This window comes from Pogona vitticeps, chromosome 1, assembly GCF_051106095.1.
Source record: "Pogona vitticeps strain Pit_001003342236 chromosome 1, PviZW2.1, whole genome shotgun sequence".
Lineage (NCBI taxonomy): Eukaryota > Metazoa > Chordata > Lepidosauria > Squamata > Agamidae > Pogona > Pogona vitticeps.
In genome coordinates this window covers 7903593-7926761 of record NC_135783.1, presented here as the reverse complement: position 1 = coordinate 7926761, position 23169 = coordinate 7903593, and the positions used below count along the sequence as shown (strand labels likewise).

At 42.0% G+C, this 23169-nt stretch overlaps 1 long non-coding RNA gene across 1 annotated transcript; it reads left to right on the top strand.

Moving 5' to 3' along the window:
- Positions 1–638: 638 nt before the first annotated feature.
- On the top strand, positions 639–21945 carry LOC140703415 (uncharacterized). Its single transcript, XR_013539378.1, has 8 exons — positions 639–5362; positions 5496–5543; positions 5910–5993; positions 8650–8945; positions 14691–16454; positions 18462–18530; positions 19050–19686; positions 20923–21945. It is a non-coding gene; the product is annotated as an uncharacterized LOC140703415 (long non-coding RNA).
- Positions 21946–23169: the final 1224 nt, after the last annotated feature.

The window sequence follows — 23169 nt, the reverse complement described above, 5'->3', positions numbered from 1 at the left end:
ACTTTGGTGTTTTTCCCCCAACCTCAAATTGCAATGAAAATATCTTAAATAAATAGATGATCATGCTTTGCCTTGGTAGTATGGCTAATGGTTGTATGAGTTAGAACTTGTAGACCAACAATATCTAGAGCAGGCTTGTCCAACCTGCGGCCCGAGGGCCGCATGCGGCCCAGGTCAGCTCATAATGCGGCCCAGTGCAATTTTTTATTTTTAAAGAAATTCCAAAGTTTCAAGTTACACTGCCGGCAGTTGCGGCCGGAATGTGGCCGGGGGATGTCACAACAGTGGAGGGGGAGAGATGGAAGGAAGGAAGGAGGGGGAGGGGAGGGGATAGGGGGGCTGTGTGACTGCATTGTGCCATCTCCATCAATAGGTGGACCCCCTCCCGGCCCCATAAAGCCGCCGGAGTCGAAGCTGGCAGCCTCTGCTGTTTGAGATCGCAGCTGCAGGTAAGCGCACTTGGAGCGGGGCTGTGGAGGACGGCTAGGGATGCCCCCCCATGCGGTCCAAACCAAATTTATGTGCGGCCCAAACCACATTTTCATCTTCTAATGTGGCCCAGAGAAGGTGAAAGGTTGGACACCCCTGATCTAGAGGGAGGCAGGTTCTCCATCCTTAAGGTGTTGTAATATGTGGGTCTTTAGGTGTTGGAGTGTATGACCCCATTTATCCTAGCCAACACAGTCAATGGTGATAGATAATTAAAGTAGAACAGTACATATGTTAGTATGTAGTAGAAATGGTAGCCCAAATTCTGACCAGAACTGTAGACCTAGCAACCTTAATTAACACTGCCCTTTAGCTTGCTAGCTTAGTTCAATTCTCCCTTCAACAATGCTAGGGTTAGGACCTCCGTGTAGTTCAAAAGCTATGTATAATTCTTGTGCCCCCAAAGCTACAAAGCATAAACAGTTGATTCACACACATACATAGGACAGTTCTCTCTTATTGGGGTTCTCTTCTATAGGATTGACAATTCCTTCCATATGGTGCCATGTGTGAGCCTTAAGATGCTGAATTAGAGGTTGCACTTACCTGTGCAATCCAAGGGAGAGGTGTACTGTAGTTCCAAATCTTCACTTAACAATTTCTGTCAGGAATGTGAAGCATTGCTTCATTCCAGACTTCCTCAAATTCTTCTTGCCTTTACCCCAAAACACACAGCCCTTCCTGTCTTCAAGCTCAACCAGATTTCTTCAAAGCCTCCTTGCTCCCATTTCCCCAAGCATCCAAATATTGTTATTTGCCAAATTTTGAGGGTGGGGGTGGGGGTGGGGGGGTTGTCAGTTGAGCTGAAATGTTGAAATGCATATCCAGGGTTTGCCACTGCTTGCTATACTCCAGTAGTTCCCAACCTGGGGTCACTCAGATCACCTTGGACTGCAACTCCCAGAAATCCTGGCCAGCACAGCTAGTGAAGACTTCTGGGAATTGTAGTCCAAGAACACCTGGTTTACTCAAGGTCAGGAACCCCTACTGTATAGCAGTAAAAAGTGCTAGAAGGAATTATGAAATAAAGTCAAATAAATTATTTTCCATTAAATTCATTTAAAAAATGAATTAACAGTATTTATTTATTTGCTTATAAAATAAATAAATATCCCACAATAATTATTACTGACTGGAGGCCCTAAAGCCAAATCTAACTGTCTAAGAAGTATCTTTTCTCACACCCACAAGTCAGCCCCAAGGTCAGCTCAATTATACAGTAAAAGTGGAAGTTGTCTTTTAGTGCGCTCAAGACTGCAAAAGACAGTCCCAGGTCAGATACTATTGTCCCTGGCCAAATAGTTGCAGTTGTCAGAGGAGCTCCAGAATTACTGTATAGACATGCTCAGTGCATGCTATGAATTTATGTAGCAGAGAACTGCAGTACAGTAATAAGTACTGTACTTCTTAGATGCAGCTGAAACATAGACCATTCCAATTACAGCTCGCCTTGCACTGACTCAGCCCACTTGTTGAAGCTGGTCCAAAGGGATTATAAGGCACAGCACACATTGCTGTAGTAAAGGTTGTCAGAATTCCTCCCCATTGTCAGGTTGCACTTGTATATTGATTGAGACTGAAAAACTCACAGTTTTGGGCAACAACTCCCCAAACCCTCCAGTCAGCGTTCCTTACTACTAACTCTACCAAAGAAAGTAGTACACAAAAGCACCTTTTTAAAACCTCTGATTAAATATATTTTTAAGGGGCTGTAATGAACAGTTTTGGAAAATATCAGTTTACATCCCAATCCCAAAGAACAGCAGTGCCAAAGAATGTTCCAACTACCATACAATTGCACTCATTTCACACGCTAGCAAGGTTATGGTCAAAATCCTCCAAGGTAGGCTTCAGCAGTATGTGGACCGAGAAATCTCAGAAGCTGGATTTCGAAGGGGCAGAGGAACTAGAGATCAAATTGCTAACGTGCTGGATTATGGAGAAAGCCAGAGAGTTCCAGAAAAACATTTACTGTACAGTATTTCTGCTTCATTGACTACGCAAAAGCCTTTGTGTGGACCACAGCAAACTATGGCAAGTTCTTAAAGAAATGGGAGTGCCTGACTACCTTACCTATGTCCTGAGAAATCTATATGTGGGACAGGAAGCAACAGTTAGAACTGGATAAGGAAAGAAAGGTTACTTACCTGTAACGATGGTTCTTCAAGTGGTCATTCTGTGAATTCACACAAAGGGTTAACTCCAGCGCCAGCGCCGGTCCTCTCGGAACATTCTCTAGCTGCAAGAGAAAAGTAACAATGTTTAGGACTACCCCTACTGTGCACGCCCAGCCTAACCGTCCCTCAGTTCCATTTGTCCGCCACAGGTACCTGAACCCATTAGAGATACCAGTGACAGACATACAGAGGGGAGGCCAGGCGGGATTGTGTGAATTCACAGAATGACCACTTGAAGAACCATTGTTACAGGTAAGTAACCTTTCTTTCTTCATCGTGGTCTTCTGTGAATGCACACAAAGGGTGACTAGCACGCTTACTAACCGGATGGTGGGCTGTCACTGAAGAACAGATGTTAACACTGCTCTCCCGAATCTCGTCTCATCTTTTGCCCTCATGTCCAATCTGTAGTGGGTTATAAAGGTAGAGGTGTTGGACCAGGTAGCGGACCGGCAAATGTCGGGCAGGTCGACGCCACGAAGTAGGGCAGTTGATGAGGCTATAGCCCTGGTGGAGTGGGCCCTAAGTCCTTCCGGAGGGTCTCTGTGGTTAAGCTCGTAGGAGAGAGCGATGGTAGATACAAGCCACCTAGAGAGTGTCGAGGGTGAGGCTGGACAACCTTTCTTGGGACCAAAGTAACAGAGGAAAAGTCTGTTCGCCTGCCTAAATTCTTTGGTTCTAGATACATAGAAGGCCAGAGATCTTCTAACATCGAGCGTGTGGAGCATGCGTTCAACATCGGTAGCCGGAGACGGAAACAAGGTTGGTAGAATCAGTGGTTGATTCACATGGAAGTCCGAGACCACCTTAGGGAGAAACGAAATGTCCAAGTAGAGCATAACCTTGTCCTTGAAGAATTGAAGGAACGGTTGATCAGAGCGAAGTGCTGCCAATTCACTAGCCCTGCGAGCGGATGTTATAGCCACCAAAAACAATGTCTTCAAAGAAAGCAGTTTAAGGTCACAGGTAGCCATGGGCTCAAACGGGGGTCTAGAAAGAGCCTGCAGGACCAGATGTAGGGACCACTGCAGGATCGGTGGACGAATAGGAGGTCGAAGGTTAGAGAGGCCTCTCAAAAACGTCCTAATTGTAGGGTGACAGAAAAACTGAGAAGAGGGTGAGTCTCTGGGTTGGAAGAAGACAACAGCTGCCAAATACACTTTGATAGTGGAAAGAGTAAGGTTAAAGTCAAACAGGTAATGCAGATACTGTAAAAGTGTTGAAAGAGAGACAGGGGACGGAACGAGATCCCTCTGCTGGGTAAACTTCAAAAAACTTTTCCACTTATATCTGTACAAGCGAGACGTGGAAGGCTTGACGGCATTATTTAACACTTCCTTGATCTCGGGACGATCTTCCACGCCGTCAAGTGGAGGGTCTCGAGATCCGGGTGAAGGACTTTCCCTTCCTCCTGGGTCAACAGATCGGGCCATAAGGGGAGACTTCTGGAGTCCACAGCCATCTTGACTAAAGTGGGGAAGCAGACCTGTTGAGGCCAAAAGGGTGCTATGAAAATGGCTGGAGTCATTGAATGTCGAAGCTTCACTAGGGACCTCTGTATTAACGGAAGAGGTGGAAACATGTACAACAGACCTTGATTCCATGGAATCATGAATGCGTCTCCGAGAGAGTGTAGGCCGAGCCCGGCCCGGGATGCGTACATGGGGCATTTCGCATTCTGAGGGGATGCAAAAACGTCCAATACGGGAGTCCCCCACCGTTGGCAAAGGTCCTGGAAGACCAGAGGATTCAACTCCCATTCGTGTGTCTGGTGTTGAAGTCGGCTCAGAGTGTCTGCAACTGCGTTGTCCTCTGTGGCCACATGGATGGCCACTGGATAAACATGATGACGGTAGCACCACTCCCAGAGAAGGATGGAGAGGTACAGAAGTGACTGAGATCGAGTTCCTCCCTGCTTGTTGACATAGTGCATTGTGGTGGTGTTGTCTGTTACTAGCTGAACTCCGTGACCCTGCACTAGAGGGAGGAACGACTTGAACGCCTTGATGACCGCAAGCAGTTCCAAGTGATTGATGTGAAACACTGCCTCCTGTGGAGTCCAGAGGGCGTGAATGGTGTGATGGGCACAGTGTGCCCCCCAACCCGACGGACTGACGTCCGTTGTGACTTGGACGGTGAGACGAAGTGGACGAAAAGGACGGCCGACCCTGAGGTGAGGCGTGTATACCCACCACTGGAGTTGCCTGACTAGTTCCGGCGTGACACGAAGACGTTTCCCCTGGCTGTCTATCATGGGGTCGAAAAGAGACAGAAACCATGACTGGAGCGACCTCAGCTTGAGTCGAGCGTGTGCTAGCGCCGGCGTGGTAGAAGACATCAGGCTGAGAAGATGTTGGGCATGATGGGCTGTCACACGGCCATGTGGTTGGAACTTTCTGATGGCTTGTTGTATCTTGCGTATTCTCTCTAGGGGATGATGGCGTCTAAGCAGACCCCTATGTATTGCACCGTCTTGGAGGGGGTGAGCTGGGACTTCTCTCTGTTGACAGTGAGGCCGAGATTGAGAAGGAGATGAAGGATGAACTTTGTGTCTTTCAGGGACTGTCTCTCTGACGTGGAGACCACCAGCCAATCGTCCAGATATGGATAGACGTGGATGCCTCTGAGACGAAGGAAAGCCACCACTGGGGCCATGACCTTGGTGAAAGTTCGGGGAGCCGTGGACAGACTGAATGGTAGGGCCTGGAATTCATAAATCGTGTCCTGAAAGATGAACCGAAGATATTTGCGGTGGTCGGGGTGGATAGTGATGTGAAAATATGCGTCCTTTAGATCTATAAGGACGAACCAGTTGTTTTTCTTCAACAGGTGCATGATGGATTCTAAGGTGAGCATCCGAAACCGTCTGGGCCGCAGGTAAGTATTTAAGAGCCTTAGATCGAGAATGGGCCTTATGCCTCCTCCTCTTTTTGACACAGCAAAATAACGGGAATAGAACCCGTCTTTTATGTCGTGTGGTGGTACTGTACAGATGGCATCTTTTTCCAAGAGAGATGAGATTTCTTCCTTTAGCGAGGAATCAAAGGAGGAGCGATTTATGAAGCCTAGCGGAGGAGATTTTATAAACTCCAGCTGGTAACCGTATCGAATGATCCTTAGAGCCCATGTGTCTTTTGTGATAGCAGACCAGTTGTGTAGAAACGGCTGAAGACGGGTGGTGGGTGGTAAGTGAGTCAGTATGGGAGGATGAAAGTCAAAGATACTGCTTTTGCTTTCTCCCAGGTGGTTTAAAGGATTGGCGACGGTGAGACTGACGAGGCCGGTATCCCTGAACAGAAGAGGAGGACTGACCGGAACGTTGCTGAGGTAAGTTCTTATAAGGGCGATATTGTTGAGTAGATTGTTGATATTGGCCGTAAGATTTACGCCATTGAGGCCTCCTCTGCCTAGACTGAGTTTGAACAGAATAAGACTTTGCTGTTCTTTTGGCCTTGTGGAGATCTTCTAAGTGGGAGTCAGTCTTTTCGTTGAACAAGCCACTAGCATCGAAGGCAAGGCTCTCAACCTTAGATTTTACATCGTCCAGTATGTCTGCAGAGCGTAGCCAAGCATGCCTTCGGACAGTAATGGCAGACATAAGTACCCTAGCAGCGATCTCTGCTGCATGGCGGATAGAGAGGCGCTCATGTTTGGACACTGTCTGGGCTTCCTCATATGAATTCAGAAAAGCTTGCCGGACATCTTCAGGTATGAGTTTCAGACCTGGCAAGATCTTCAGCCAGAGTTGCTTGTGGTAAGCCCCTAACACAGTCTGATAATTAATGACTCGGAGCAACAAGGTGATAAGAGAGTATATTTTCCTGCCTATAATTTCCAGGTTTTTACCCTCCTTGTCAACTGGGGTAACGTGAGCTTTGGCAGAGGGTCTGGAGCAACTTGTTTCCACAATCAGTGAATTTGGAATTGGATGCTTCAGTAGAAACTGGGTGTCAGTACCATGAATTCAGTAAAAGTTCTCTGTGCGACGAGGAACATTTGGAGTATTTGAAGGCTGCGCCCAGAATTCCTTAATGGTTTCCATAACAACTAGTACGAAGGCTATACTGGGAGGAGCAGTGCTATCCTTTTTTATGTCCCCGAAAAATAAGTCTTCACCTGGAGGTGAGGGAAGATTCAAGTCCAGCTTAAGGGTTTTTGCCAGCCTTGTCATCATCTGGGAGTAACAAGAGAAATCCTCAGATGGAGAAGATGCGTGAGGATCTCCAGTGTCTGAAACAACCACGTCTCCCTGAGGCAACTCCTGAGGTGGTAGAGGCAGAGGTTGTTCTTGCTCAGAATCCGAGGATTGCTCAGTGGAAACTTCATCAGGATCTGAGGAGAACACATCCCTTTTCTTTTTTGGGGGTGGTCTCTCGGCGTCGACTGGTGCTGTTTGAGGCTGTGACGGGATCGCAGTCGACGCCGACGTTGAAGGCACTGGTTGCGTTGAAGGGGCAACCGGTAAGGAAGGGGGTTTGGCCCCGACGCGTATGATTCGACGTCAACGTTGAGGACGCATCGACTCCGACGAAGAAGATAGGTAAATGTATCGGATCTTCTTATGACGCCGCTCTCGAGAAGCAGACGTCGAAGATGAGGAAGTGGATCTCGAGCGACCATGTCGACGTCGATGGTGTTTGCGACGTTTGGGTCGGTCCGAGTCTGCAGAATAGGAAGAAGAGGATCGACGCCGGTGTTTGCTACGATGTCGATGCGATCTGCGCTTCTTCCTGGAGGAACGCTTATGTTTTGAAGATTTCGACCCCGAACGGTGGGAAGAGTCGGAGTGGGTCGAGGCTCGGTGCTTTCTTTTCGACCGTTTCCGTCGAGGAGATTTCGATCTCGAGCGGTCGGTAGAAGGGGACCGACTCGAGGAACGGTGCCTCTCCGTGCAAGGACGCTTTTCTCGAGGGGACTTCGACCTCGAACGCACGGCTGTGCGAGGACACTTGTCTCGTGAAGATCCCGACCTCGAATGCACGGAGGAGATCGACAGAGGAGACGACCCCTGGCCCGCAGGAGATGGGCTATGTGGGGCAGAAGTTAAGCCTGTAGTGGCTCCAACAAGCTGACTCGGCGTCGGGGATGGTATTCCCGCCGGCAGCACAGGCTCAATTCGTCGAGAAGGAGGTGGAACGGCCGCCTCTGACGAAGCGTCGAAACGTCTCGACAACCCTTCGAGGATCGGAGAAGGGATCGATCCCGAGGCTGGGGATAACTGAAGGGACGTCGCCTTTGGCTTTGTGGATGCCTTGGCCTTCGATGTTTTCAATGGTTTTACTTTAGGTGGAGCGGGAGCTGGCGCCTCGGGGTTCGAAGCAAGAGCGGTCGACTTAGGCGCCGCGGACTTCTTCGACAGTTTTGAAACTTTCGAAACCACCGATTGCACGGGGGCTGCTCTGGAAGTGGAAGCCATCTCTCCCTCTGAAGGCGCTGTGGAAGACAATGTTGATTCCCACAGATGAAGTTTAAGGCGCTGTTGGCGAGCCTTAAGCGCCGCTTTAGTGAAAGCTTTGCAGTGTGGGCAAGATTTGGAGTTGTGCGATTCCCCTAAACAGTACAAACAAGTATCGTGTCCGTCTTGATGGGGGATTTTCCTATCGCACACCACACACCTGCTAAAGGGTCCGGACGGGGACATAGGTTGGTAGAGACAAGGAGAAGCCGAAAGTAGAAGAGGGAGATGCCGATGTCGACTAGTTCGAAGGAAAATGCAAAGAAGTCCGTATATCAGTCCAAGTCAAAACCGGGAGGCAAGAGAAAAGAGAGTCCGATGTCGTCTAGTTTGAAGGAAAATTACGAGGGTAGTCCGTATAGCGATCCAGGTCAAAACGAAGGAAATAGTCTAATTATTTTAAGATATATAAATGTAGCTAAGAACGAGAGGTTCCAAACCGCCAGGCGGAAAAATGGAACTGAGGGACGGTTAGGCTGGGCGTGCGCAGTAGGGGTAGTCCTAAACATTGTTACTTTTCTCTTGCAGCTAGAGAATGTTCCGAGAGGACCGACGCTGGTGCTGGAGTTAACCCTTTGTGTGCATTCACAGAAGACCACGATGAAGAACAATTGATTGGTTCAAAATTGGGAAAGGAGTATGACAAGGCTGTATATTGTCTCCCTGATTATTTAATTTTTATGCAGAATACATCATGCGAAAGGCAGGACTGGAGGAATCCCAAAACGGAATTAAGATTGCCGGAAGAAATATCAACAACTTCCAATATGCAGATGATACCACTCTGATGGCAGAAAGTGAAGTGTAATTAAAGAACCTCCTTGGTTTGTCATAATAGACATGCTCAGTCTGGTGTTCATGATAGTAGGGGTCATAGTCATAGTATTGATCCCCATAGTCATCTAGAGTTGGGTATCGAGATGGTTCATGATAACAGTAAATTTTCCTGCATGGAGGGGCATATTGGACCGAGAAAGGTGTCGTCTCTCTGCCCAGCGTTTGCGGGGAGACTGGTGAGACGATTTCAAGCCAGAGACCTGAATAGGTATTGCCCGCCCTGATAATCTAGGTCTCAAATGGGCCGAGGCTGGGCTGGAATGAACATCAGCCGGAGATAGGACAGTACTCGGCGAGAGGCTTGTAATGGAAGCTGCAGCCTGAGCCAGTGTTAAAGTTTGATCGTCTCTATCTGAAATTGAGCCAGGGGCGTCTCTAGATGACTCCTCAAGGATCAGTGATGGAGGCCCCGGTTGAGCTGGATCTATTCGTGTTGATTTCTTAGGTGTCTTAGTTTTATTAGGTTTAGCCTTATCCTTTTTCCCAGATGAGCCATCAGGACGAATTGGAGCTTTCTGGCCTGGATATTTTTTTCTTCTTGTTTTAATATTTTTAAAACAGAAAACAAATACAAAAATACAAATAATGGTGCTTACTATAACACTAAATTCTACCATGCACCCCATACCCACGGGACCCCATTGAATAATATTTTTATTACAAACGTCCTTTCCAAAATTGTATAGATTGTTGTTTAGAGGCTTTCCCCTTTCCTTTCACTAATACAAATTCAACAAATCTACCCCAAATAGCATAAAAAATATTGGAACTTATTTCCCCTCTTTTTATCTTGAGTTCAATAGTCAATTTATCATTTAATGCAATGTCCCATACTTCACCATACCAATCTTCTAATTTAATATCATTTTTGTCTTTCTGAAACCCAGCTATTAATATTCTAGCACTTGTCATAAAGTTAGAAATCAATTCCTTCAAATAATAATCAACATCTACGATAATATGTACCAATTTCTTCATCACATTTCCAACAAGCTTTCGAGTAATCTGAATTTATTATATTCAATTTCACAGGAGTCAAATATCACCTTAAACAGGTTTTTTTAAAAGTCCTTTATTTTTATCAACATTAACCTTAAAACTCTCATCTTCCACATTTTTATCCAATCCTCTATTTTAATTTCTGTCATTAAATCATTTTCCCAAATTAATTTCATACTTTCTGTTCCACTCTCTATTTTCTCTTGTTCCAAAATTATATATTCTACTTACTATTCCCTTCAACAAAGCATCTTTCTGCACATCTTCATGTGATGATAGAAATTGTTCATACTTAGTGCATTCTCTACATTTTCCATTAGTTTTCAACCAATAATTTGTTCAAGTGTCTAACTGAATATAATTTTACCATGATAGTTTATTAGTTTGAAGTTTAACCATAATCAACTCCTTCGATCTCATTTTACTCATCCAATCTTTCAATCTTGCAACACTTTTATCAAACAAATCTATTAAACCCTTTAAGTTTGTAGGAAAATTTTCTATTTCGCTCACTAATTTTAATGGTGAAGTTGAGGGACAGAGCTTCTCTATCTATTCCATATGTTTAATATATTTCTTTAAAAGGATTTTTTTTAATCTGATTTATTGTATTTCTTTTTACTACATTAAACAAGTATTTTTAACATTCCCATTTATTTCTGAGGATTCCATATCCCACCAGATTAATTTTTCTTTATTGTATATAATCTCTCCAATAAACCTTAATTGATTTGCTATATAATTTTTTTTTACATTACGCATGCCTGAACCTCCTTTTTATTCCAATATCTTTTATTTATTCCAGAATTTAACCTTGATTACAAAATCGATTAACTAATCCCTGCCAATATTTGAAATCTTCTTCTTCTAATTGTATTGGGAGCATCCTAAATAAAAAATAATTTTTTGGCAATATTTTCATTTTAATCATAGTGATTCTCCCAAACAACGATAATTTCAATTTAGAGTACTCTTGCGATTTATCTTTAATATCATGTTTTAGTTTATTAAAATTTTACTCTTTTAACTTTTGAGTCATTTTAACTATATTTATACCTAAATATTTAATATAATTGCACATTTTAAAACTATATTTATTCATAAACATTTCTTGTTCCTATTGTGATTAAACATGGTTATTTGTGTTTCTTGCCACTTAATAATTAATCCTGTTATTTCCTCAAATTTTTCTAAGTTCTTTTTAATATTGTCCATACTTTCTAATAGGTTTTTAATAGTCAATAATGAATCATTAGCAAATAAATTAATCTTAATTGTATCACTTTTTCCTAATCCTTTAATTAATTCATCATTTCTTATAGCTAGCAATTCTATAACCATACAAAACAATATTGGTGAAAGTTGACAGCCTTGTCTCGTACCTCGGCCTAGAAAAATCCGTTCTGTTAAACCATCATTAACTATTACTTCTGAAGTATTATCTGAATACAATTGGTCTATAACCCCTATAAATCTTTTTTGCCAAACCCCCAACCCCTTATAAGAAGTTTTAGTGTTGGCCATTCAACACAGTCAAAAGCCTTAAATATGTCTAATGATAAAACAGTTGCTTTTATTTCCTTTTCTATCTCATATATAATGTTCAAAACTCATCTAGTTAAATTTTCCATTTGTCTCCCCTTAATAAAACCACAATGATCTTCCTTAATATAATTTGCTATAAATCTATTTAATCTATTTGCTAATAGAGCAGTAAAAATGTTACCATCTTGGTTTATTAGAGAAATGGGCCTATAAGATCCCGGATCTGTTTGATCCTTGTTGGGTTTTGGAATAAGAATAATTAATGAATGCTTCCAAGAAGCAGGCATTGTCTCTCCTTCCATTATTTTGTTATAAAATATTTTTAACCTAAATGCTTATAAAATTCTGGACCCAATCCATTAGGTCCAGGTGTTCTACCATTTTTCAGCTTATTGATAACTTCAGCATTTTCTTGTTCTTTAATCACTTCCTCTAATATTCTTTTATCATATTCCAATAATTTAATTTTTACATTCTCATATAATTTTCTATATTCCCTTAAATTCATGAAAAATCTTCAGTTTATCTTTCATTGTATTACAACTCTTACCTGTTCTGTCTTTAATTATCCCAATTGAGTTTTTAACTCTTCTATATTTGCACATTCTAGCTAATAATTCTGAATTTTTATTATTAAAATTTTAAAAAGTCTCTTTAAATGCATCAAATTTCTCTGGACTTTCTCTGTTTCTAAGTTATCTAGTTCCTTTTTCTTAGCCTGAATTTCTACCAAAATTCTTCCATCTCTTTCTAAAAAAATCTATTTTCTAAATTTTTCAGATTTTCTTCCAATTTTTTAACATTTCTCTCCTTAATTTTTTTAATTTACAGGATTCTCTTATCGTTATTCCTCTTAAAATTGCTTTCATTGTGTCCCACAACAGACCTAATTTAGCATCCCCTGCATAATTTATTGTCCATAACCATTCCTTCTTTATCTTTTCTGTTACCTCTGGGTACTGTAAAATATTATTATCCATTCTCCACCTTTTAGAGTCTTTATAATTTTTTTATTTCAATCCCTATTGAGATCAAAGTATGATCTGTTATTTTAATGGAATTAATTTCAGTATTAACAATCTTAGAAATACTGTAAAATCTTGAGATGTGAATATAAAATCTATTCTAGAGTAACTATTATGTACAGCTGAAGAATAAGTATATCTGATTTCATCACCTTTCAGTTCTCTCCAAACATTGTTCAATTGCTTTTTTCTTACATTCTTGCTCAGTATTGTATTTCTTTGATAAATATTATTCTGACCATAAAAGTTTTCTATTTTATCTTATCCATAACCGTATTAAAATCTCCTGCCATAACAACATAACCTTTCTTTACCTTTTCCATTTCTTTAAAAACCGTATCATAAAATTCTCCCTGTTTATTATTAGATGTATAAACACTGAGCCTCGTGGCGCAGTGGTTAAAACGCTGTACTGCAGCTAAAACTGTGCTCACGACCTGGGGTTCAAATCCCAGGTAGCCGGCTCAAGGTTGACTCAGCCTTCCATCCTTCCGAGGTCGGTAAAATGAGTACCCAGCTTGCTGGGGGGGCAATGTGTAGCCTGTATAATTAAAATTGTAAACCGCCCGGAGAGTGCTTGTAGCGCTATGGGGCGGTATATAAGTCCAATAAATACATAAATAAATTAACCCAAGTACCGTATATTCTTCCAACCCCATTTTACCTTGTATTATTATATATCTACCATTACAATCTTTTACTACCTTTTCCAATTTAAATTCACGTTATAATTGCTACACCTCTGGATTTAGAAGTTCCAAAACATTTTTCATATATGTCTATATTGTTCATTTTTAATTCATTAATCAAATTTTTTGATTGATGTGTCTCTTGCAGAAAGACAATGTCCACCTTGTTTTTCTTCAGTAGTCACATTTAAAATTGCAAGTCTTATTCTTTTACCCATGTAAATTCAAAAGTTCTCCTTCCAATAGGTCCCATGTGCAACCTCTCCTCCCACCAAACTAACAAAAATAAACTAAAACTTAAAATTAACATGACAACACCCAATAGTTGACCACTGACAATCTTGTGAACATATAATTTTTCTCCCACTCCACCATAGTCTTACACCATAACCACTGGCATGGGCAAAAGGGGGGGGGGGAGAAGCCATTGCCGTCCGGCAGAACTACAACCAGAACCTCGCCTTTGATCTTTTTATTTGGCTTTTGCATTTCTATTTAATGTTTAATAAAGCAAAAAACCCTTCCCTGCCTCTCTTTCCCTTTAATTATAAATCATTAGAAAAAAATATTTAAGGCTCAATTTTTAGTAATTTTAGTTTTGTTATTGCTTTTACTATTTAAAATTAGTATATTTAATATAATTATACCAGTAAAATATATATAAAAACAAAAAAGAGAAAGAGAAAAGATCAAAAAGAAAGAAGTCAGTATAGATAAATAAGGAAAAGACAAAAACAAAACAAAACATAAAAAACAAACAAAAAAAGAAATTTTAAAAGGGGGAAAAACATTGATCCATCATCTTCCAGAAATCTGGTCGTTTCTGGTTCACCCTTCTATTTCTTTACTTGTAGTTGGGGTTGACTCCTGACTTTCCTCTTCTGCCAGAGTTTCCAAGCCTTCAGCAGTTCTTTACCTTCATCGCAAGAGTAGATTTTGAAAAGAACCTTGTCTTTAGAAATTTTCAAAAAAATAGGATGACCCCATTGATATCTGAAGTTGTTTTCCATCAACACTGCTGTGACAGGCTTCATAGATTTTCTCCCAATTTAAAGATTCATTGCATAAATCCTGGAAGATCTGTATCTTATTGTACCGATAGACCAGCTGGCCTTGTTTTTGTTTAATTACTCTCATAAATTGTTCTTTCTTTGTATAGTTAAAAAAAATTCACCACCACTGGTCTAATTCTAGGGCTTTTTGGGTTACCCAGGAAATGTGCTCTTTCTATGTCCTGTTCAACCAGATGCTGTGTGCCCATTATGTAGTTAACACAAGCTATAATCTCTTTTTTTTTTTTGAGGTCTTGTCCGTGTTGCAGTTGGAAATACATTATTTTTATATTAGACCTTCTGACGTTATCCTCCGTGTAGATCAACCTTTTATTGGTTTCATTGATTTTTTTGTCAAAGCTGCTTATTTTTTTAACCTGATTCAACCCTGATTCTTTAATTTTGTTTTTGATATCTTTCAGCTCCTCTGAGACCCCTGAAATTTGATCTTGGAGTTTATTGATGCTCATTTCAGTAGACTGGCTCATCTCTTTGTTTGATCAAAGCCTTCAGACATTTTACAGGACGTGTCTTTTACAGCCTTCATGAGCTTTTCCGTTTATTTATTTATTTATTTATTTATTTATTTATTTATTTATTTTATTTCTATCCCACCTATCTGGTCGTATTAGACCACTCTAGGCGGCTTACAACAAACAACAACAACAAAATTTTAAAACATTACAATTTAAGAAAGATAGAAATTAAAAAGGAATAGAGAGAAAATCGTCAGGAGTTTTCTGTTGGAAAGGCCCGCTTATACAACAGCGTTTTTAGTTGTTTCTTGAACATGCCCAGCGAGGGAGCCGCGCGAATCTCAGGAGGTAAGTTGTTCCAGAGGCGAGGAGCCACCGCCGAGAAGGCCCTATTTCTGGTCTTTTCCTTCCGGGCCTCTCTCGGCGTTAGGCTCCTCAGCCTCACCTCCTGGCTTGCACGAGTGACACGGGTAGATCTTGGTGGGAGAAGGCGTTCCATCAAGTATCGAGGTCCTAAACCGTTTAGGGCTTTGTAAGTAAGCATCAAGTTTCTTCCTGTTTATCTTTTTCAATTGTTGCCCTCGTCAATCTTTCCGAACTACAATCAGAGGGTGTAAGAAGGGAAGTGAGGGAAAGAAGCCCCTCTCTGGAGTGCCGTCTCTTCCACCAACTCGATCCTCTATCAAGAAAGAACAGAGGGGTTCCAATACTCGGGATCTAGAAGTAAAACTGTGCGGGTAGGAAAAAGAGGGTGGAGATTGAGGCGGGGACGGCAGAGATAAAAGGGAGGAGAAAGGATTATCCCGAGGTTGGGAATGGATCCGTGGACCAGAGAATGGGAAAGACTCCGGGTACCCAGGGAAGAGGTGGACTATCGCTGGAGACGGGGTGAAGCCGAGGCTTGTGAGCAGCAGAGGCGTCTGAGAGAGGAGAAGGGAAAGGGAAAAGCAAGAAAGACTGTGGATGTAGCAGTCATGTTTTTGGCTGCACAGTCAGTCACGTGACAGGCAGTGTACATCTCCTGTTTTGCCACGGCTGTAGCATCTTGGTGTCAATTGGGCACCAGCGTTTTCTTGTACTCAGGCAGGGAATCAATGAGGGGCTACAGTTTGTCGCAGAAATGTCTAGGATACACTGCCACAATTGCCTGATAATTAGCCACCTTTACCCCAAGCACGGTGGTAGACCAAATGTATGTTCCAAAGGTGTTTAGTTTCCGCCCCTCTCTGTTACTAGGTGTTACGATGTGTCATCCCACTTTTGCCTGCAAAACCTCAGCAATAATAGAGTTGGGCTCCAGGTGTTAATGGAGGAACGTAGCCTCTTTGTCGAGGATCCTAGAAAGGTTTTCCTCTCATCTGGATATCAGTAGTAGTGTAGATGGTACTCTTCAATGCCGGACGCATAGAGGGCCTTGACATCAAGAGGGAAGGTGAAGCGGTGTCTCTTACGGCTGCAGAAGGAGGCTTAGTATGCAGCCAAAGAGGAGGCAAGTCTCAGACAGTGTCAGGGGGCTGTGAAGTTGGTGCCCGCTTTCTCTTTACAGGGCTTGATCCTGCAACTGAGAAAGGTTTGGAGGGTCAAGCGAAGTTTTGGGTGCCAGAGATGTCTGGAATTTTGCTCTTGGCCTGAAGAGACATTTGCATAACTTCATTTTGCCCTACAAGCAACTCATGCGCTGCCCCAGTGTCAGCGAATGGAACTTAAAAGGTATATATTTGGTAGTATCCAGTCTGGGTTATGTTTCTGTTACTACAATTTTTGTTCTGTTGTTTGGAAGAAAATCAAGGATTTACACATCTTTATAAAGTTCACAGGGTTTGCAAGATAAAAAAAGAGTGTAGCCCCATAGAACCCAGGGGGGAGCGCAGTGTCAAACCTCAGGCTGTGAAAAATCCTTAGGAAAGGCGGCCAGGCCGGCTGTGTCCCTCCTGCTTTCTGCTGGCATGCAAATACTTTGAAAACAATCAAACAAAACTCTTCAACAGATCTTTGACCCCTGATGCAGAGGAGGAGGGTCTTTTAACGGCGAGTTTTATACTTTTTCTCTTGTGCTTCTACATTATTTAGATTCAGTGCTTGTGTTTCAATGTTATAAAGTCTTCTGCTTATAAGGTGCCTCATAGTGGTTAAAGCACTCTCTGGGCAGTTGAAAACATAATTATGGAGGCTGCACATTAGACCCTCCCTGCCCGCAATGAACTGGGTACTCAGTTTACTGACCTCAGAAGGGTGGAAGGCTGAGTCAACTTCAAGCTGGCTACCTGAATCTTTCAGGATTGAACTCAGGTCGTGAGCCGAGTACTGCAGTTTAACCACTGCGCCATGAGGCTCATGTGCACCACAAAACTCATGTAACCAGTTTTCGGCTACAGCTGTTTTAATTCATGTAATGATCCACTCTGTATCCTGAACCATTAGAAAGATGGGGTGTTAAATCAATTCTAGCGCTTCACTCTGTTCCATGGGGCTTAATATGAAATGGGGTTTAATTCCTTCTTGAAATATCATGGTGTACCCACGAAAGATGTGAAGGAGTAGTAACTAGGAGCACCTTTGAGCATGTAGTAATAGAGTCACTCCTAGTCAGGAGTCTGCTTATTCTAGGTATATGAGTTGAAAATAAACTGGGTATCAATATCACACAAAGATGTAGTAGTAGTAGTAGTAGTAGTAGTAGTAGTAGTAGTAGTAGTAGTAGTAGTAGTAGTAGTAATAATAATAATAATAATAATAATAATAATAATAATAATAATAATAATAATAATAATAATAATATAAAAAACAGATGAACCAACTGAAAAAAATTAAATAGAGTAGGGCTTCACGCTGTCCTCCACAAAAACACAGAAGTCTCTGGAAGGATTATTAACTTAATTAACAGGTTAATTATTGGAGCCTTTCTTACATTATGTATTTGTATACAGTGGACTCTTGACTTATGGAATTAATCCGTATTGGAACGGTGGCTGCAGGTCAAAAAGTCTGTAGGTCAAGTCTCCATTGACCTACAGTGCATTGAAAACCGATTAATCCCGTAACAGGCCGTTTTTGTTCCATTTTGTTTTTTTTCTGGTCTGTAAGTCAATTCTCAGGCTGCAAGTCAAACCTCAGTTTTGCGGCCAGAGAAGTCTGTAACTCAAAAAGTCTGTAAGTCAAGCCATCTGTAAATCAAGGGTCCACTGTATGAGGAAATTCTGTACTTTGTAATTATGGATTCATTTGCTTGCATCTTACATGTTTATGCTTTGAAAAAAAAAGTTTGCTTAATGTTTTTGACATTATAAAAACTTCCATAAATATATTTTAGAAGTGTTTTTGTCTGAAGGAGAAAGTTAAATCAGGAGACCCATTTTGCCCAAGGCATGAAGGAATCCCATGAAGCAAATAAATATTTCATAATATTTCCATTCCAAGTGATAGACTGAAGTAGAGGAGAACTTTAAAAAGCACAATCAGCACAATAAAACTGATTGCATTGTCTTTTAAAAAGTTCATTTTTATTTTTGCAATGCAGCCTTCCTTTATCACTACTATTCTATTCTCATCCTGCCTTTGCTCCTCTAGCTTTTTAAAATCATCAGCCATGGTAGATTTCCTTCACTGTTTTCCCTGTGAAAGAATTTGGACGCTTGATGGCATCAGAAATTTGGGGAATTGTTAAAAATCAATATTTTCCTAGATTTTAAAAAAATCTTCCCTTTTGTAATTTTTCAGGTCCATACTTTTTGAGTTGTTTGCAACAGATGTGTCTACATTCAGACAGTGTTTTCTTCTCCAGCAGCTGTAAGTATTGTGTTTATTATAGAAGATAAAGGATAAACCATAAAAAACAGATAAATTAAAATGTACAAAGTCAGGGGAGCCAGATGACTTTCAGTAGAGTTAACCGAAAAATTGGACTAGTTAGCCTCATTCCTAGAGGCTTCATACTGGTTTTTTATTTAAAAGATTTGGTGACGCTGGATGTTCCAGAGCTAACTTTCTTCTTAAAAAGAACTGAAAAATTCTTGCTGAGGAGAAATCACTGTGGATCATTGAAGCAAAACAACAAAGTATGTTGTGGCCCGTTAAAAGGCTAAAATATTGTATTTGGCACTTACACTTTCTGACTGCAGCCCAGTTTCAGAGATACAGAGCACAGATTCTGTAAACAGACATTTTTATTTCTTAACTGTCATTACTGTGCCATCATGTACAAGGCACTTTACAAAATACAAGAGGACAGGTTTCTGCCCCAAGGAATGTGCAGTCGAAAATTTAATATTTCAGCATTGAAATTGTTGAATGTTTTATATATCTTAGTCGAACCATCAATGCAAATGGAGACTGCAGCAAAGAAAAATGAAGAAAACAGACTCGGAATCTTTATACTAGATATGTCTCTTCTCATCATCTGATGTAAGGATGTTTCACTGGAGACTGCATGAATGCTGAAGCGTGTCTCCTATCTGGACAAGACTAGCTGGACCATCCAGAGGTCACTTAATAGACTTCAAAATGAAGTAGGGGGATTGAAGGATAATCAAGTAAAATGGGGCTACTTGGATGCAGGAGAAATTTTCTGTGGGAGTGGAGAAGTGGAGAAATTCAGTCAGCACATGCAATTTATGTCCCACCGCATGTACAGTTCTAACAGATGGCTGAGAAAACACTATTAAGGAAGCCCACTTCTGGTCAAAAATAGTCTAATTGTCTGAACGTTTTAATTTTACCATAATTTATATATGTCCATATTTTTAAATTGTGCAACTCTCCGATACAAATAAAGAAGACTGGAGACCAAAGTCAAGATCATTCACAGTACTGTATTCCCAGTTACTATGTATGGATATGAATGCTGGACAGTGAAGAAAGCCAACAAGAAGAAAAAGGGATTGATTTGAAATGTGGTGCTGAGGAGAGCTTCGTGGCTATCCTGTATTGCCAGAAAGATGAACAAGTAGGTCTTAAAGCAAATCAAGCCTGAATTATCTCTCAGGGCAAAAAATGTTGAAACTGAGGTTGTCCTACTTTGGACGTATTATGTGAGAAAGGAGAATTCTCTGGAAATGGCAATAATTGTGGGAAATTTTGAATGCAGCAGCAAAAGAGGAAGACCAAATATAAGATAGATTATCATGGAAGTCACAGGCTTGAGTTTTTAAGAGCTGAGGATGCCTGTTGAAGATAGGACAGTTTGGAGATCCTTCATTCATAGGGTTGCCATATGTTGGAGACCACTTGGTGGCACACAACAATAAAACAGAAAGAAAAGGGTGTAATAACTGGAGCACATAAGGTAAGAATATGGGACTCTTTCAGTTCCACACAAAAAATTAATTGCAGGTGTAGGTTCACCAAAGTTGTTCCTTGCATGCAGCCTTCAGGGGCCCTAATGTGCTCCCTAGCATCCTGGAATTCTTTTAAAAAAATGTTTTTAGCTCAACCCCCCCCCTTGTGTTCTTTAAGGCAGAGGTCCCCAACCCCCAGTCCGTGGCCTAGTGCCGGTCCGTGGCCTGAGCCAGACTGGGCTGCAAAGAGACCTCCCACACCCCCACATGCACTCCCCTCCCCACAGCTGCTTTGCACATGTGCATGCGCTGGCATGAGCGCTCCCCCACCCCTTCATGTATGCGCCCGAGCGCTCTGCAAAGGGAAGGGTGCACACATTGCAGGCGACCTTGTGCATGCACGAGGGGGTGGAGGAGCGCTCACGCCAGGGCTAACGGGCGGGCACTGCCCCACCGCTTTGCACATGTGCCCAAGAGCGCGCACAGCTGCGCACAGCTGTGGGCCCCCCCTGCCTTCCTCAGAGGCTCAGCCAGTCTGCGGTCCCAAAAAGGTTGGGGACCGCTGCTTTAAGGGGTATGATGAGGGAAATTCTGCCATGGTTTAAGATCCCCCATGTACCCTGGCCCCACTACTAAGATGTTTTCAAAACATATCTTTGGCCATTAAGAAAGCACAATTTGTTTATGTATGTACATACGTACGTATGACTTTTATTACCTTAACTCATCTACTGTCTCATTAGTGCAAAGGCACTATTCTGGGCAGTTAACAGCTAAAACCTATATAAACATACAATGAACAGTAGAAATTAGAACACAAATAGCATTAAACTGCAGCATCCCCAAAAGGGTTTTCAACCCATGTGAAATATTAATCTGGTGATTTTACTCTTGCCACTCCACAGGGAGTTTCTGTGGCTGAGCAGAGGAAGTTGAACCCGTGTCCTGTCTCCTCTATACACCACGCTGGCTGTGTAATCTCTGTATAAACTCAAGTTGGTCTCCCAGTTTACTGATGGCCGTAGTCTCGATGGCTCTCTTCCCAGCCAGGCCAGAGCCATGTGCTTTTCAATATAAGGTGATGGGACAGACAAATATGGACATGTTGGCAAGCCTTTCTTTATGGAGCTGGTAAAAGACAAGACCAAACAGTTGGCTTCATGTCACTAAACAAGTTGCTCTCCTGCTTTATATCTTTCTCCATGATCAGAATTCTCCCAACATTTGTCCAGGAAGGTTCAAGTTTGTTTCCCATTTTGGCACTCCGGTTGCCTATACTGATCAGTGCCTGTTTTGGTTGTGTGGTCAATTTCCTTCTGGATCTTTGCATTAAGATTTCTGCTTCTTCAATGGGAAAACTTCATTAAAAGGTTATAACCAAGAGAGTTACTTTACATTGCTTAAGTCACTTTGGCCTGATGGTACTGAAGGCCTCGTTGATACCAGGCAGGGTCATCAAATGGTCTTTCTCAGGAGGAAAAAAAATTTAAATAAGCGCTGGAGAATCCATCCATAAGGAACTATTTCTACTGAAATGCATCCTAACTAGAATTCTGTATAAATAATCCTGAGGTGTTCAAAAACATGAAGAGGTATATGTAGCCTTGCCAACACACTCCTTTGGTAGACTGGAAAGCCTTTAACTTGGAAGACTGAACTTGCAGACAAGTAGGGGTAGGGCTCTTGACCAAGATTATATTGAACCGAATCTAGAGTGGTATCAGTGTTGGCCATATTTGGCACTGATCCATGAGGCCTGGTTCTGATCTTTCTTATACATGCTTTACCATCCAGAGCCAAAATGTTTTTGAGTCTCTAGAAGCCAATGCCTCCATGTTTTCCAGAGGGTTAGGCTGGGTTTCCTTTCCCCAGATTTATTCAACTACTTGCTGCTCTTTTAGATTCCCGACAAATGTGCTGTAGACTGCAGCGGTCCCCAGCCTTTTCTGAGTCATGGACCGGTTGGGGAGGCGGGGTCCGTATCGAGGGGGGGGGGTTTGCAACCCCCCACGCTCGAATGGGCAGGGCGCACCTTGTGGAGCATGCTCACGCACATGCAGTGAGGGGTGTGCTTACGTGGGGGAGGGGCACCTGTGAATGGAGGCAAGAGATCTGTCTCCATGGCCACAGACCAGGGACCTCTGCCATAGAGGCACCTACAAACATCTTATAAATTGTCTGTTTATGAAAGAATGGATTTTGATCTCTCTTTGGAACAGGGCAAACAAGGCACTTCTCTGGTGCAGTATCAGTAAGCACTGGTGCTTAACCTTTGTTACTCAGATGTTTTTGGACTGCAACTCCCAGAAGCCTTCACCATCAGCTCTGCTGGCTGAGGTTTCTGGGAGTTGCAGTTCAAAAACACCTGTGTAACCAAGGTTAAGAACCACTGAGTTAAAGTCTCTGTTAGATATGGGAAACATAAGAGATATCACTTGTTGTAGTCACTGTAGTCCCCTGAGAATTTGGTTCCAGATTTCATTTAAGAAAAAAAAAAGGGTGGGGTGGAGAGTGGAATTAACAGTAGCAAACAATTTCATCCATTAGATGATGGTACTCAGACCACTCCTCAACTTCATGTGATGTGTAAACAGGACAACAGACAGGGGTATTTGATGACCATGAAGCCTCCCTCCTCTGTACGTTTATCAGATAAGAGTTTCATGTAGAAAAGAAGATCTGACTTAGCAGAGCTGCACAAAGGGAAAAGAAAACTGTACCAGACAATACCCCCAACACCAGCATTCCTGGGGGGAAAACTATGTATTTGACCAAACAATATGCAAAATCCATTTATGTTGTTCGTTTGTGCAGTTTCTGGCATGACAGGTGGCGTAACTCTTTGTGATCACAGATCTCTCATTACTCATTTATATCAAGAGGCATTAAGATTTCATACATTATTCTGCTATAAAGAACTAGCTAAGATTCTGAGTGGATAACAAAGGCACAATACTATTTGATTATGATACTCAAATTTTATATAAAGATGAACACTAATAATCCATCCCCATTTTCTTTAACAATGGCATACGCATGTTGCTTTTTTTTAAAAAAAGAGTGTGATAGTCTAAGGACTGTAGGCAACAGGGATAGCAAACTACCCCTGAAAAACCAAGACAATAAATGTTAGTTTGCTTTATAGAAGAAAA